A 16,943-nucleotide genomic window follows, 5' to 3' on the forward strand; every position below is an offset into this window, starting at 1 on the left:
CTACGTTCCTTTGTGCTGGTTTGCAGTTGACTATGAAGTACATCAAAATTTAAGAACCTTGATTTATAATTCATAGTGTTTCAAGGGCCTTGTGTATGAGAACAATTAGATTAAAGGCCTAAGAGAAAGAAAAATGGCCATAACATCAACTGGCTCTACTTTCGACTTTTAACAATACATTTTATTATTTATTTTATTGAATTTTCAAAGTAATGCATTTTTATTTGAGAAGCTTTGGTAAGAAAGAAAACTAGCAAGAAGAGAAATCAAATTACCCATAATTTGTGCACATAGAATTAATTAGATGGCATGTGGTCATATTTTCATCTGATTTAATTTATGAATGCGTTAAACATGTTTGAGAGCATTCTGTTCATTCACTTGTTATTTATTTGTACATTTATTGGCATGGGCTAGTTGAGAGATTGTGCAGCTCTGGGCTGGCGGTGTTGTTTGTGTCTAGTCACTGAGTCGTGCCCAACTCTTTTGTGACCATGGTCGTGGTGATTCTGATTTAAATGATGTAGATTAAGTTGCTGTTTTCCTGAATTTCACCCTTTTATATCCTGATTTTCCTCCTCTTTTTAATATTAAGATATCTCATGTATATAGAATAGTGCACAAAACACATATGTACACTCAAAATAACAATTATAAAGATAGCAATTGCGTAAAATACCAACCAGGACAGTAAATAAAATATTACCAGCCGCCTGAATTTCCTTATCCCTCTTCCTGATTACAACCCTTTGCTCACAGAGGTACTCCTCCTTGACTTCTTATGCCTATTATTTTGTCCGTTTTTTAATTCTGTTAAATTGGGATCCTATGTTAGGCATTTTTAAAAGTGTTATTTGCTTCTTCCCTCAACTTGTTTTTTTTCCTTGAGATTCATCCACAATGTGACATAGAAGTCCATTGTGTGAGAAGAATGTGATGCATTTATCTTTTACTGTGGTGGGCATATGGGTTTTTCCAGTTGTTGGCTGTTATTGCTAATGATGCTGTGGACATTATTGTACATGCACTTTGGTTCACAGGTGCACAATTTGCCCCAAGTATATTTTTCTGAATAAAACTCTACAGGCAATATATGATAAGTACACATTCAAATTTATCTTTTTCCCCACTTAGTAGTATAATTAGGAATAAGTGCTACATTAGAAGACAGTTGCTTCTTGGCAGGAAAGCTGTGACAATCCTAGACACTGTTAAAAAGCAAAGACGTCACTTTGGCCAACAAAGGTCCATATAGTCAAGGCTATGGTCTTTCCAGTAGTCATGTACGGATGTGAGAGCTAGACAATAAAGAAGGCAGAGCACCAAAGAATTGGCACTTTCAAGCTGTGTGCTGGAGAAGACTCTTGAGAGTCCCTTGGAAAGCAAGGAGATCAAACCAGTTAATTGTTTTATTTATTTATTTTAATTGGAGGCTAATTACTTTACAATATTGTAGTGGTTTTTGCCATACATTGACATGAATCAGCCATGGGTGTACATGTGTCCCCCATCCTGAACCCCCCTCCCACCTCCCTCCCCATTGCATCCTTCTAAGTCATCCCAGTGCACCAGCCCTGAGCACCCTGTCTCATGCATCAAACTGGACTGGCGATCTATTTCATATATGGTAATATACATGTTTCAATGCTATTCTCTCAAATCATCCCACCCTTGCCTTCTCCCACAGAGTCCAAAAGTCTGTTCTTTACATCTCTGTCTCTTTTGCTGTCTCACATATAGGGTCATTGTTACCATCTTTCTAAATTCCATATATATGTGTTAATATACTGTACTGATGTTTTTCTTTCTGACTTGCTTCACTCTGGATAATAGGCTCCAGTTTCATCTACCTCATTAGAACTGATTCAAATGTATTCTTTTTAATGGCTGAGTAATATTCCATTGTGTATATGTACCACAGTTTCCTTATCCATTCGTCTGCTGATGAGCATCTAGGTTGCTTCCTTGTCCTGGCTATTATAAACAGTGCGGCGATGAACATTGGGGTGCATGTGTCTCTTTCAGATCTGGTTTCCTCAGTGTGTATGCCCAGCAGTGGGATTGCTGGGTCATATGGCAGTTCTAGTTTGCATTCCCACCAACAGTGTAAGACGGTTCCCTCTTCTCCACACCCTCTCCAGCACTTACTGTTTGTAGATTTTTGGATAGCAGCCATTCTGACTGGCGTGAGATGGTACTTCATTGTGGCTTTGATTCGCATTTCTCTGATAATGAGTGGTGCTGAACATCTTTTCATGTGTTTATTATCCATCTGTATGTCTTCTTTGGAGAAATGTCTGTTTAGGTCTTTGGCCTATTTTTTGATTAGGTCATTTATTTTTCTGGAATTGAGCTGCAGGAGCTGCTTGTATATTTTTGAGATTAATTCTTTGTCAGTTGCTTCATTGGCTATTATTTTCTCCCATTTTGAAGGCTATCTTTTCACCTTGTTTATAGTTTCCTTTGTTGTGCAAAAGCTTTTAAGTTTAATTAGGTCCCATTTGTTTATTTTTGCTTTTATTTCCATTACTCTGGGAGGTGGGTCATAGAGGATCTTGCTGTGATTTATGTCAGAGAGTGTTTTGCCTATGTTTTCCTCTAGGAGTTTTATAGTTTCTGGTCTTACATTTAGATCTTTAATCCATTTTGAGTTTATGTTTGTGTATGGTGTTAGCAAGTGTTCTAGTTTCATTCTTTTACAAGTGGTTGACCAGTTTTCCCAGCACCACTTGTTAAAGAGGTTGTCTTTTTTCCATTGTATATTCTTGCCTCCTTTGTCAAAGATAAGGTGTCCATAGGTGTGTGGATTTATCTCTGGGCTGTCTATTTTGTTCCATTGATCTATATTTTTGTCTTTGTGCCAGTACTATACTGTCTTAATGACTGTAGATTTGTAGTATAGTCTGAAATCAGGCAGATTGATTCCTCCTGTTCCATTCTTCTTTCTCAAGATTGCTTTGGCTATTCGAGGTTTTTTTGTATTTCCATACAAATTGTGAAATTCTAGTTCTCTGAAAAATACTGTTGGTAGCTTGATAGGAATTGCATTGAATGTATAGATTGCTTTGGTTAGTATACTCATTTTTACTACAGTGATTCTCCCAACCCATGAACATGATATATTTCTCCATCTATTTGTGTCATCTTTGATTTCTTTCATCAGTGTTTTATAGTTTTCTATACATAGGTCTTTTGTCTCTTTAGGTAGATTTATTCCTAAGTATTTTATTCTTTTCATTGCAATGGTGAATGTAATTGTTTCCTTAATTTCACTTTCTGTTTTCTCATTGTTAGTGTATAGGAATGCAAGGGATTTCTGCATGTTAATTTTATATCCTGCAACTTTACTATTTTCATTGATTAGCTCTAGTAATTTTCTGGTAGTGTCTTTAGGATTTTCTATGTAGAGGATCATGTCATCTGCAAAGAGTGAGAGTTTTGCTTCTTCACTTCCAATCTGGATTCCTTTTATTTATTTCTTTTTCTTCTCTGATTGCTGTGGCTAAAACTTCCAAAACTATGTTGAATAGTAGTGGTAAGAGTGGGCACCCTTGTCTTGTTCCTGACTTTAGGGGAAATGCTTTCAGTTTTTCACCATTGAGGATAATGTTTGCTGTAGGTTTATCATATATGGCCTTTATTATGTTGAGATATGTTCCTTCTATGCCTGCTTCCTGGAGGGTTTTTATTATAAATGGATGTTGAATTTTGTCAAAGGCTTTCTCTGCATCTATTGAGATAATCATATGAGTTTTATCTTTCAATTTGTTAATGTGGTGTATCACATTGATTGATTTGTCAATATTGATGAATCCTTGCATCCCTGGGATAAAGCCCACTTGGTCATGATGTATGATCTTTTTAACATATTGTTGGATTCTGTTTGCTAGAATTTTGTTAAGGATTTTTGCATCTATGTTCATCAGTTATAATGGCCTGTAGTTTTCTTTTTTTTGTGGCATCTTTGTCTGGTTTTGGTATTAGCGTGATGGTGGCCTCATAGAATGAGTTTGGCAGTTTACCTTACTCTGCAATTTTCTGAAAGAGTTTGAGTAGGATAGATGTTAGGTTATCTCTAAATTTGTGGTATAATTCACGTGTGAAACCATCTCAAACCAGCCAATCTTAAAGGAAATAAACCCTGAACACTCTTTGGAAGGACTGATGCTGAAGCTCCAATACTTTGACCACCTAATGTGAACAGTTGACTCATTAGAAAAGATCCTGATGCTGGGAAAGATTGAAGGCAGAAGAAGAAGATGGTGGCAGAGGATGAGATGGTTGGATGGCATTAATTATTCAATGGACATGACTTGGGCATACTCTGGGAGATGGTGAGGGACATGGAAGCCTGGTGTCCTGCAGCCCCTAAGAGAAGCAAAGAGTCAGACACAACTTGGTGGCTGAACGTGACTGAAAAGCAACAAAATAGCAACAAATGATGTGTATTTACTTATATATCTAAAATGAAAGTGGAAGTTGCTCAGTCCTGTCCCACTCTTTGCAACCCCATGGACTATGCAGTCCAGGGAATTCTCTAGGCCAGAGTACTGGAGTGGGTAGCCTTTCCCTCTCCAGGAGATATTCCCAACCCAGGGATAGAACCCAGGTCTCCCACATTGCAGGCAAATTCTTCACCAGCTGAGCCACAAGGGAAACCCAAGAATACTGGAGTGGGTAGCCTATCCCTTCTCCAGGGGATCTTCCCGACCCAGGAATCAAACCGTGATCTCCTGCTTGCAGGCGAATTCTTTACCAACTGAGCTATCAGTGAAGCCCTTATATATCTAAATATATATCTAGATATATTTTTTATATATCTAAAACTATCCATAAAAATATTTTTTAATTGGGACTTGAAAAAACATTGTAATAATATACCCTAAGTTACATAAGAAAATAGTTGAGGTTAGATTTCTTTGAGACTGTTTTGTTTGTTAATAATATAAAAACACTTTGTGAGAATTTTAATTTATATTTGATATTAATATCAATTAGTTGTCAATTATATTTTATTAATACATTTTGTTCATTTTAAATTTATTTGCATAGTTAACACAAGTGAGAACGTTTGAGGTGAAAAAGAATGAAATGATTAGGTTTGTGTCATTCAGTATTCACTCAGGAAAAAGGAAATCACAGTAAGTGGTTTAAAATAAGGAATTGATTACAATAGTGTTGAAAGAGTTGGAGAATGAAACAGGGAATTGTGATGTTACTATTCAGACTTTGATTAGCTATAGAAAGCTATAACTGCCCATAGGGATGGGAAAGCAAAAAGAAAAACAGATTTGCCCAGTGAAGTGAAAGTCTCTCAGTCATGTCTGACTCTTGTGACCCCATGGGCTATACAACTATACGGTCCATGGAATTCTCCAGGCCAAAATACTGGAGTGGGTAGCTGTTCCCTTGTCTACCCCAGACTAGAATACTGGTAGCTGTTGCCTTCTCCAGGGGATCTTCCCAAGCCAGGATTGAACCCAGAACTGCCTGCAGGCAGATTCTTTACCAGCTGAGCCACCAGGGAAGCCCGGAGTTAACCAGAGCTCCAGCTTATAGTGTTAGTTGTTGAGGCTGCTGAAGCACTCTTAGTGCTTTGGGAATCACTTTCATTGCTTCTAAGCCAGAAGCCTGAATCCAGTTCTCTCAGGAGATTCCAAGAGCCCATGGGCCTCCAGCGCTGCTAGACTCTCAGCAAATGCCACTGAAGTCAACAGACATTCACACAATCTCCCTTAGCACTTCTGAAGCCAGAAGCAGGAGAAAAAATTGGACTCCCTCTTTCTTATGAGCGCCTTCCTCCAAGAAGCAGACTCCAGGACAGAATTCAGTGTGCACAATTGTTTATTGTGGGGAATACTTTTGAAGTATAAAGAGGGAGGGAGCAGGAGTAGATGCGGTGAGTCTTTAGACCAGGAGGAAGGCTTGACACCTGTGAAAGAAGAGAAAGAAGGAAGGAGGCTTGAGCAGGAAGAACCCAGAACTTCAGCACAGTTTTGAAAATGTCTTGGCCAGGCCGATTCTGAGTCCTGGAGCAAAGGCTACCCATTGGAGGGAGTCCCATAATGGGCTGTTGTGTCACTGCCTGCTTGCCGCCCAAATGAAGTGTGGCCTTGCCAGGATCCTACCATAGATCCGCAGGTGGAGTTACTGGAGGCCATTCTCTGCAGTGGGTGCTTTTCAGGGAGAACTAGGCATGCATCTTTGTGGCTGCCACACTACCATGTGCAGAATCTAACCAGAAGCCAGCTGGCAAGAAAGTCTGAGGAATCTAGTATTTAAGTTAAGCCCACTTCAATACAGATAGGAATATAGAAAATATATGTTGAAAGAAAATGACCAGTAGCTGCTGCAGTAATATTTATACATTTTGTTGAATTACCTTTTATTCCTTCACAGAAGTATATAAAACTTTGCTTCTCACCAGTCTGAAAATATTGGCTACAGATAAATATCTTTGTTAAGGGAGAAGGTCCTGACAGAGTCTCTTATTCATATGTTAATTTATGTTTTTCTGTTAATGGATAGTTAATATTTGAATTATTTTCATTTTCTAATACTTGAGTTATTCATTGATTCCTTTGACAGTTTAATACTTCTTTCATTGATGTTTGAAAACCTTAGATAACTTTTAAACCTTGGTTACATCCATTGTATATTTTCAGTTTACATGGCTTTCAAATTTAATGTTTATAAATTGTTTGTAGTTTTTCAGAACATAGAATGTCTCACTGTTGTCAGAGAAAATTTGAAAATGTATAAAATATAAAAAAGAAATTTAAAAAATCCTGTAATCCTCAGTTCAGTTCAGCCTCTCAGTCATGTCCGATGCTTTGCAACCCCATGAATCGCAGCATGCCAGGCCTCCCTGCCCATCACCAACTCCCGAAGTTTACCCAAACTCATGTCCATCGAGTCGGTGATGCCATCCAACCATCTCATCCTCTGTCGTCCCCTTCTCCTCCTGCCCTTAATCCCTTCCAGTATTAGGGTCTTTTCCAATGAGTCAGCTCCGCATGAGGTGGCCAGAGTATTGGAGTTTCAGCTTCAGCGTCAGTCCTTCCAAAGAACACCCAGGACTGATCTCCTTTACGATGGACTGGTTGGATCTCCTTGCAGTCCAAGGGACTCTCAAGAGTCTTCTCCAACACCACAGTTCAAAAGCATCAATTTTTCGGTGCTCAGCTTTCTTCGCCATCCAACTCTCACGTCCATACCTGACCACTGGAAAAACCATAGCCTTGACTAGATGAATGTTGGCAAAGTAGTGTCTCTGCTTTTAAATATGCTATCTAGGTTGGTCATAACTTACCTTCGAAAGAGTAAGCGTCTTTTAATTTCATGGCTGCAACCACCATCTGCCTATAATCCTATACATATAAAATTATTAACTTTCAAATTTTATTTATATAATATTGGAAATATACTGTATCCGTAGATTTTTCTCCTTTCTTATTATATTGTGAGCCCTTCTTCACCTTTCCTGTGAAAATATTTATTTAAACATACTATATAATTGGATATTAGAGCTGTTTATTTTTCCTCTAGTAAAAATAAAGCTGCAGTAAACATTTGTATGTGCAATTGCTTTTTCCCATATCTATGTATTAGGCTAGATTTGCAGTGATGGAGTACTAGTTCAAATGGCTTAAATTTTAATATGTTTTAAAAATGATATTTTTAGCTATAAAAATAACATGTTCATTTTAGAGTATTTGGAAAGTATAAAAGAAGCACTGATAAAATTAAAATGATGTAATATGTGTAATATATTCATGAATTGAAAGTGAAAGTTGCTCAGTCTTGTTCAACTGTTTGCAACCTCAGGGACTATATACAGTCCATGGAATTCTCCAGGCCAGAATACTGGCGTGGGTAGCTGTTCCCTTCTCCAGGGGATCTTCCCAACCCAGGGATCGAACCCAGGTATTCTGCACTGCAGGCAGATTCTTTACCAGCTGAGCCACAAGGGAAGCCCAGGAATAAGTGGGTAGCCTATCCCTTCTCCAGTGGTCTTCCCACCCAGGAATCGAACCTGCATGGCAGGCAGATTGACTTATTAATATGATGCGTGTTAAAATGTGTGCATTTTGATATGTATTGAAAAATTGCAAACATCCATATTCATATTCCCATCAGCAAAGAGCTTACACACTATTGTCAACACTTGGCCAGACCAATTTGGGGTCCTTGAGATTTATCATTCTAACTAATTTTTGTCAATTTCATCCTGTTTTAATTTGCAATTTTTAGTTATTAAAGATCAAATTTTATTGGTCTATTGACTCTTGATGTTTTTTATTAATTACGTTTTCATGCAATTTATCCACTGTTTTTATTAGGTGACCCTATTTAGGAGAACTCTTTATAAAGGACTAACGCTTTGTGTTGCTACCAGTAGTCTATGTTTTGCCTGGCCAGTGCGTCTGCATGTAATATGCAGAAGCACAGCCTCAGAGCTCCAGACAATGTGTGTCTTCAACCAGGTTTGTTCTTTCGCTAGCTCTGGGTGATTTTTCTGTCTTTTTTGTTTGTGGTGGAGTGATAGGGGGTGTGGAGTACCTGAATCCTTTTAACATAGTTTCTTTTAATTTAGGACTTCCCTGATGGCTCAGATGGTAGAGAATCTGCCCGCAATGCAGAAGACCTGGGTTCAATCCGTGGGTCACCTTAAATTAAAACATATATATGTTGCCAATATATATCTAGGTTTTGTCCTTTTAATTACTGAGTGAATCTTTTCAAGCTTAGACTTAAGTTCTCAAAGGTAACCTTACTTTCACTTTATATTTAAGTCGTGCTCCGGTCTCTCCGTCCAGTTTCACTTTTTTCCTCCTTGCTCAATTTTTGGATTTCCTATTGTTTGGCTGTTTGACCTCCTGAACTTGTCTTCTAATATTTTTCTATATTCTTTGTGTTCTTTTGCTCTGTCTTTTTGGAGGAGAGGGGTTGGGTGATTTCTTCACCTTTACTGCCCAAACTTGTGCAAAATCTTTTATCTTCTTTTATACTTTTAGTTTTTGCGTGCTATTTTTGTTTTCTGATTGTTCTCATGCCCATGCCTTGCACCACCTGCCCCCAGCTCCCTGCTCCATTTATGAGTATTTCTTCTTCTGAAGTCTCTTTTTTCTCTTAGATTTTTTCCCTACTTTGCTCCTTTAGTTTCTTTCTTCCTTGATAGAGGCTTTCCTCAGATAGCTGATAATCCCAAACTGCTCTGGAAGCTGAGTTGGTTAGTGGGGCTTGTGGACTTTGAGATTCAGAGCAAGATGATGTGCGTACTGTCACTTCAGTCATGTCCTACTCTTTGTGACCCCTTGGACTGTAGCCTGACAGGCTCCTCTGTCCTTGGGGATTCTCCAGGCAAGAATACTGGAGTGGGTTGCCATGCCCTCCTCCAGGGGATCTTCACGACCCAGGGACTGAACCCACATCTCTTACTTCTCCTGCATTGGCAGGTGGGTTCTCTACCACTAGTGCTATCTTGAAAGCCCAAGATGATGTGACAGGGCTTTTACTGGAGAACTTCCAGTGTTAGTTTATTTAAGTTTTCTTTTGGATTGGCCAGATTCCTTCAAGAAGAATCCTTTAATCTCTTGTCTGAGATTGTGAGAATTGACAGGTGAAAGCAGGTAGGGTTAGAAGGCACATCTCACATCAACATTCTGTAGTTCATTCAGTGTGGTGCCTACAACCTCTGCTGTTTCTTATGTGGCCCAGTCCAGACAGACCACCTCTGTCTTTCTCGCCCTCAAATAAATCTTCAAGCTTTTGCCTGGTTGGCAGGTAAGACAGCTCCCTAGTGACATAGAATGATCAAGAGTAATTAAAGGTTTAATTGCTTCTCAGACAGCTTTTATCAGTGCTTCTAATTATAGCCCTCAACGCTTTATCTTTTCCAAACCTACCTGAAGCTTCCTGTCCCTAATTCTTTTGATGGTTCTCCACTTCTAGGCTTCTTGAGTTTGATATCAGTTCTAAAATTTTGTTGTTGCTGCCTCCTACTTAAATGTATTGTTTCCATCCACCATCTTAAATCAGAACACTCATCATGTTTTAAATTTTGCCATTTTCTTTTAGTTTCCTGATACTCTTCTTTATCTTGTTAGGCTCTCTTTTATTTCCATGTGTCTCTTTCCCAGTCCCAAAATTTTCCTCCACATTCTGTTGTAGCTTTCTTCATCTTTATTTTGATCAAGTTCCATCTTTCCTGAAGGATATGGATATACAAAGTAGGGATCCTGTAAGTTTTATTTTTAGATCTTGTAATTTTCTTAATAGCTAAATTTATGTATTTTTAATTGAAGGATAATTGCCTTATAATATCATGTCGGTTTCTGCCAGACAGCAACATGACTCAGCCATAGGTATACCTGTGGCCCCTCTCTCTTAACCTCCCTCCCACCTCCCACCCCACTCACCCCTCTAGGTCATTACAGAGGCCCAGTTTAAGTTCCCTGGGTCAGACAGCAATATATTTTTTCAATGATGCTGTCACGTTGCTTGTAGAATACTATTGTCTGTCTTCTCTGAACTATTGCAGTTCTTTTCTCATTACGAATTTCCAAAGTCTAGTCGGTTTTCCACACAGTGGGTAAAGTGAGTTTCTAAAAATAAATGTTGCTAGTTTTACCCCTCCCTCATTTGTCTCTCTCCTTCTTCTTCCTGTAACTCAATGTGGTCCAGACATATCGTCTTTTGCACTTTCTTGAAGGCCCTGTGCCCTTTTTTTGCCACATTTCCTTCTTTGTTCTTTTCACATTTTTGTTGCTTTGTTTGTCTAGCTAACTGCAAGCCTTCACTGATGTCCAGTATCTCCCCCAGAAAACGTTTCTTACCCTCCTAGTTTCTCTGTGACTGGGTCACACAGTTCCTTGTTTCCTTTACCTCTCTTATTATAATTGTACTCAATGAATTATTTGTGTAATTTTTTTGTTAATGCTTTAAGAGCTTTAACATAGTGCTTCTAAAGCTCTATGAAGATGGATTCAAGTATTCAGGCATCACCTGTTCCTAAGAGTATGTAGCATAGATGAAGTTATAATAGGGTCTTTTCTTTAAAAGATTTCATGTTTCAAAACATTGAACAGAAGCTATAACAGGGTTTGAGAAATTAATGGTGATAGCAAGTATTCTTAGTCTTTTCTTCCTGTTTTAGTGGTGGTGGGTCTAGCGTTCCAGAATTAATTATTGACTTTCAAAAAAAATAGTTTATAAATTACGTTTAAGAAATCTTTTCCTCTATATTTCCTCTGTTTTAAGAGACTGGGTTTTGCTTTCAGATTATGATGTGCTTGGAGGTATTGTTGTTTGTCAATTGCTAAGTCCTGTCTGACTCTGAGACCACATGGACTGCAGCATGCCAGACTTCCCTGTCTTTCACTGTCTCCTGGAGTTTGTGCAAATTCATGTCCGTTGAGTTGATGATGCCACATAACCATCTCAACCTTTGTCACCCCTTTCTCCTTTCGCCTTCAGTCTTTCCCAGCATCGGGGTCTTTTCCAACGAGTTGGTTCTCATCAGGTGACCAAATTATTGGAGTTTTAGCTTTAGCATCTATCCTTCTATTGTATATTCAGTGTTGGAGGCATGCTACCTTTATACTTAGAGGTATAGAATTAGGGAAATTCTGAATATTTAAAGTTAAAACAGATGAAGTAATCCTACATATTATTTCTAGTATACTTTCATATTTATTATTTATTTGGGCTATGAAAGGAATTTTTTTTTTTACTGAGGCTTGTTTCCCTGCTTTCAGGAATTTTTTGTTTTTGTAATAAACTCAAAGCAAGTCTTCTAAGAGAGGAGTGAATCTTACTATTTTATGCGGGTATAGTTTTCTGGTGTTGGTGGTTTTGATACTCACGGAATGAAGTTATATCATTATTGCATAGTTATGTGCTTAGAAGAAAAGAGATGAAAATCATGAAACATTTGTTATCTTTTGACTGTGGGCCATTCATTAATTTAAAAATGTTTAGTTAAATCCAGGTGTATATACTAGACACTGCACAGTTATCAACAAGCATTTCATAACTCATTTTTGGGAATTTTTATAATGTGTTCCTATGACTGATCATAATCACCTAGCAACACTTAAAGGATGTCAAAGGAGTTTTGATTTTTTTTTTTTAACTTACTGCAGAATTTGCTAATGCTTATTTACCTAGAGCAGTGTTTTTCAACTATTTTTCTACTTTTGCTCTCTAAGGAGATTTTTAGATTTTTTTTTTTCTAATTGATTTTCACCCCCTTGAAATTTTGTATCTATTTATGTGCTACATGTGTATCTCTGATTTTTGTAGATAAAGAAGGTAAGAGTTTTCCATAATTTTTTCATGGTTCCCATGAAGCAATTTTCACCCTCTTGGGGGGTGATACTACTCTTGTTGCAAGTGCATGACCCAGAGTTAAACAATTTTCATTACTGTGATTGCTCTTTCATAGTAATATTATTTTCCTCTCATTAATCGTTATAAAAATTCCTAGTAGCATTTGATATAAGGACTTAGAGGAGCTAATGTAACCTACTGGATCAGTAATCTATACATTTGTGAGTTCATATGAAAAAATATTTGAGGAAAAAGTTCTTTTATATATCTTATAGTTTGTTTTATTTGTATTTTTTTTCACAGTGTCATAACAAAGAGATGATGGCTTATTGAAATACTTAAAAAATTTTTTTTCAGTCACACTAGACTTCTTCCGTGAATACCTTTTTTATCAGATCACCAAATCTTACTGTTCTATAATTTTATAATAACACAAGTTATCAGGTCACTGGGAAATATGTTTAATATCTTCTATAGTCTCTATTGGGCTTCCCTCATGGCTAAGATGGTGAAGCATCTGCTTGCAACGCGGGAGACCTGGGTTTGGTCCCTGGGTTGGGAAGATCCCCTGGAGAAGGAAATGGCAACCCACTCCAGTACTCTGGCCTGGAAAATCCCATGGATGAGGAGCATGGTAGGCTACATTCCATGGGGCTGGAAAGAGTTGGACATGACTGAGCAACTTCACTACAGTCTCTATTTTTTCACATTGTGAGTTCCATCTGCGTATCACTAATGTATTGGGTGTCTGTATAATAGGACGTCACTTACTAAATCAAGTCTGGTCATGATATTTGGATGTCAATAAAATAAAATCAACAGGACACAAGATTGGATATTAAATTACCAAACAAAATGACTACTTAGCTGATTACTCATGATGAGCATGTTTACTTCCCCAAATAAATCGTTTATAAGTTCATAGTGGATATGAGAGAAGACCGCATTTGTAGGATGTGCAAACTATAAAACTAATTTGAAATGGTGCCTAAGTTACTTTACAGAGTGGTGAAAAAAGAAGAAAATTTGGAGTCAGGAGAATTTAGGGTTTGAGCTGAATGCCCTTGGGTGAAATACATTAACCTTGAGATATTAGGGTATCTTAAAATAGGAGTAATAGGTATTCATTTTCCTACACTGGACTGGTATAGAGGTAAAAAAAATGATAATGCATATGAAATTTCTTTCAAAGTACCATAACTCATTATAGTTTCTACTATATACAAAATTTTTAATTTTTACCAATAATACTTTTATAAATATTGATAATTTTGAAAGGCGTTTCTTGGGAAATAAAATTAAAGTGTGAGTCATAAAGGAAACATTTTCTTGCTATTTTGAAATATGATATATATAATTAGCAAACCCATACATGAAATTAAAATGCTTTTGCAAATGTGCTTCTATAGGAGTGTTTAGAGGAAACTGAGTGTTACCTGTTAGAAAAAAAAGATCTATCTGCTTGATAATATATGTTAAAATTATAACTAGTTCACTGGAAGGTTAATGCTGAGAAAATCAATAATTTTTTTCCTGACTTGAAACATTAGAGCTATAAAAAGAAGTGAAAATCAGCTATAGATTAAAGTGACAGCCCCACTAATAGAGAATTCAGGAAAAAAACATGTTAGCATGCCATTTTAATAAATTATTAGGCTATTTGTGTTTGTGTAGTAGCTATGGCCTATGTGTTGTTGCCTAACTCTGCAAAGGTCTTATCTCAAAATAGATGTTACCTAAGTAAAACCACTCCTACTGTTGTGTTTGTTTCCTAACAAAGATCTGCTATTCTAAAACTATGAAGCGAGTGCTCGGGCCTGGTGCACTGGGAGGACCCAGAGGAGTCGGGTGGAGAGGGAGGTGGGAGGGGGGATCGGGATGGGGAATACGTGTAACTCAATGGCTGATTCGTGTCAATGTATGACAAAACCCACTGAAATGTTGTGAAGTAATTGGCCTCCAACTAATAAAATAAAATTAAAAATTAAAAAATAAATAAATAAATAAATACTATAATAATGAAAAAATAAATAAATAAATAAAACTATGAAGCACTGTAGCAAATACTCCTCTACAATGCTCATGCCTTTGGGACGTTTGGGTCAAAGATAGATAAAGCACTTTCTTTCTTTGCAATATATGTATTCTTAAAATTTATGTTAAATAAATTGTGTAAATGAATTCATTTAAAAAATGAAGAAATTTCAGTCTTTTTAGGTCAACTATGTTGACATGGGAATACATGTATCCTAACGTATTTTCCTTAAACATTTTACATGTTATAGTTTTCAAAGTATTTATATGTATTAAATATTGAAGACAATTTATTTTCAGAAATAATATAAAATTCCTATTGGTTTTTTTCTTTCCATTTAGTTTCCCGATAGTTTATGTATCATTCATTCATTCAACAAATATATGTTGCACATTTATTACATGCCAGATACTATTTAGGCACCAACAGACTATCAAAGTGAATTAGATCATTGTGCTCTCAAGGAACTCATCAACTAAAAGAAAAACACGTTCATCTAATGAAAATCTGAACACAGTGAGTATTTAATAAAATCTTACCTATTCACAGACAAATAAAGAGAAAGCATGTACACAGGTATATAAACAGCTGAAGAAATGATAGAGCCAAGTCCATCTTAGCGCTGAAGAAGAAGTAAAATTACTAGAAAACGCATAAATATGTGCCAGCCTGAGAAGGTTGGTGAAAGCAGGAGACGGAGGATGTGTGATGAATGACTGAAGGATTTGTAACGGGAGGAAATGTGTCAGGGCTGGAGCGGGACTCGGGGAAGGATGAGGAATCTGTGTGGGAAGTAAGAAGGTAGGTAGGACTGCAAGCTATGATTGCAACATGACTGATCTGATGAAATACCTCTGGGAGATAAAATTCAAGTCTTTAGTTTTTCTAGACTAACAGCTTGGATTTTGAAATTGCAGAACTTTGGCCACTGTAACTTCACAGCTGTTGAAATTTCTTTGTGTCTGTATGAAGGAAGTGAAACACCTTTCTAAAATGTGACTGTCATTCTCAGGGCTACCTTTGGCCAGGCAATTGTTTTAGGTTACAAATCTCATTTAACCACAAATCAAGTTTTTAAGTCAAATAATATTCAAGTTACATAAACAAAGATGGTAGGTCTAATCAAGTCAACTTGGATATCACAGAAAGATTTATAACCAGTTATTCTTTAGAGATTTCTGACTTGAACTTGTTTTGGATTTGTGATCTTATTTTATCAGAGTACAGAATTCTCACATAAGTCATGAACTTTTAAGAAATTGTATCATTAATGAAAATACCTGGTAGAATTACTACCAAGAATATTACCTTGGTAGAAGTACTGGAATGAATCCCTTTCATCTTTCAGAGGTATTTCTGAACTTGAATCTAACCATTTATAAAAAGCTATTGAAACCAAATATGTATATTTTTTGATAAAAAGAAAAATTGAGAACATTTTCTTAAAAACTTGGACAAAAATATGCTATAGAATATCAAAGGTCAAACCACAATAATTACACTATGTTAATAAGCGTAGGGAAAAAAAAAAAACTCTATTCATCTAGTATATTAGACCTGCAATGACACTACCTATGAAGATACTCTGGGATTTTGTATTAGTATTGATCAGGACTGGAATTGCCTTTTTTCAAGGTTGACTTTGTTTTTCCTTAGGTAAAGTTTCATTTTTCTAAGAGAATCTGGACTTTTAATCAGGACTCTGAATATATTTACTTCAAAGTATAGGTTGATATTACTTTTAATGTCCTCAAAGTGAAATAAAAGTTTTTTTAATACAATGGATTCTCTGGTTATTTGAACACAACCATTCTATTGTAGTGTTAGTCAAGGAATTATGATCTTAGGAAATGGGCTTCCCTGGTGGTTCAGATGGTAACGACTCTGTCTGCAATGCAAGAGGCCTAGTTCTATCCTTGAGTTGGGAAGATCCCCAGGGGAAGGGAATGGCTGCTTACTCCAGTATTCTTGCCTGGAGAATTCCATGACAGAGAAATGGGGTTGAGAATGGACAGTCCATGGTGTTGCAAAGAGTCGGACACAACTGAACAGCTAAGTTTCACTTTTCCTTTTTCAAAGTGGATTTAGGCAACTACATATCTATTTTATTAATAGGAACATCCTGGAATCTTTCCACAAGGCATGTTGGTATGTCAGATGTTTTATATTTTTACAGAACCTTATTTTATGGATTGTTTATGTGAGTGCTAGCAGCAAAGTGCTTTATACTTTAGACTTAGCAAATGATTGCTTGCGCCTCTGGACACACTGGGAAACTTCAGTAATAAGGTCGTATTTCCAAGTGCTGAGATACTCTCTTTGGAAAATCAGTAGTTTCTTCCCCAAAGGGTACTAACCTAACTCATCCCTTGAGGGGATTTTTTAAAATTGAAGTACACTTGATTTACAATGTTGTGTTAGTTTTAGGTGTACACCAGAGTGATTCAATTATGTGTGTGTGTGTGTGTGTGTGTGTGTATTCTTTTTCAGATTCTTTTCCATCCTGGATTTTTACAAGATATTGAGTACAGTTCCCTATGCTATACAGTAGGTCTTTGTTGAGGGGATTTTTTTT

At 36.8% G+C, this 16,943-nt stretch overlaps 1 protein-coding gene across 1 annotated transcript in view; it reads left to right on the top strand.

The window, feature by feature from the left end:
- Positions 1-16,943, top strand: part of TAFA2 (TAFA chemokine like family member 2) — a 522,785-nt gene that overhangs the window by 378,096 nt on the left and 127,746 nt on the right. The window lies entirely within an intron of this gene.

This window comes from Muntiacus reevesi, chromosome 4 (genome assembly GCF_963930625.1).
Source record: "Muntiacus reevesi chromosome 4, mMunRee1.1, whole genome shotgun sequence".
NCBI classification, from domain to species: domain Eukaryota; kingdom Metazoa; phylum Chordata; class Mammalia; order Artiodactyla; family Cervidae; genus Muntiacus; species Muntiacus reevesi.